General features: G+C 32.2%; 1 long non-coding RNA gene across 1 annotated transcript; it reads left to right on the forward strand.

Moving 5' to 3' along the window:
• LOC104764071 lies at positions 1 to 635 on the forward strand. The gene is made up of 2 exons (XR_763720.1): positions 1 to 182; positions 279 to 635. It is a non-coding gene; the product is annotated as an uncharacterized LOC104764071 (long non-coding RNA).

Below are 717 nucleotides of genomic sequence, written 5' to 3' on the forward strand. Positions count from 1 at the left end.
CCGATTGTGAGTTTACAAACCATGGATCTCAGACCAACCTCGATTCCTATCTTTAGGCATTCTACGGTTATTTTTTCCTTCAAAGAAGAAATCATCTTCCTGTGAAATTTATTATTTTTTTGGTGGTTTGTCTGTCCAGATTCGGATATTAAGATACTGCCCACTGATGAAAGATGTTGATTGTGAGTTTACAACTGCTAATTTTCATTGCAAGTTATTTTGTTTTAATTTTTCTCAATTCGTATTTCAATATTATTATTTCTGGTTTGTGTGTCCAGATTTGGATCCGAAAGAGAAGTTATTCCACTTGGAGTTGGAGTTGGAGTTGAATTGTAGACATTGTTCTTACAATGGATCTCAGACCAGCCTCGATTCCATGTTTAAGCATTCTATATTCATATTTTCGTTTTTGTTATTTTGTTTACAATGGATCTTTCATTGCAGGTTATTTTGTTTTAATTTATCTCAATTCGCATTTCAATTATTATTTTTGGTTTGGGTGTCCAGAAAGAAAAGTTATTCCACTTGGAGTTGTAGGCAGATATTTTGAAAGATGTAAACATTGGTCTTACAATGGATCGATTCCATGTTTAAGCATTTTATTGTCAATTTTATGGATCTTTGATTGCGAGTTATTTTGTTTTAATTTATCTCAATTCGTATTATTTTCTGGATCCAAGTTATTCCCACTTGGAGTTGTAGGCACATATTTTGAAA

The sequence above is a fragment of the Camelina sativa genome, chromosome 3 (genome assembly GCF_000633955.1).
Source record: "Camelina sativa cultivar DH55 chromosome 3, Cs, whole genome shotgun sequence".
NCBI classification, from domain to species: Eukaryota; Viridiplantae; Streptophyta; class Magnoliopsida; order Brassicales; family Brassicaceae; genus Camelina; species Camelina sativa.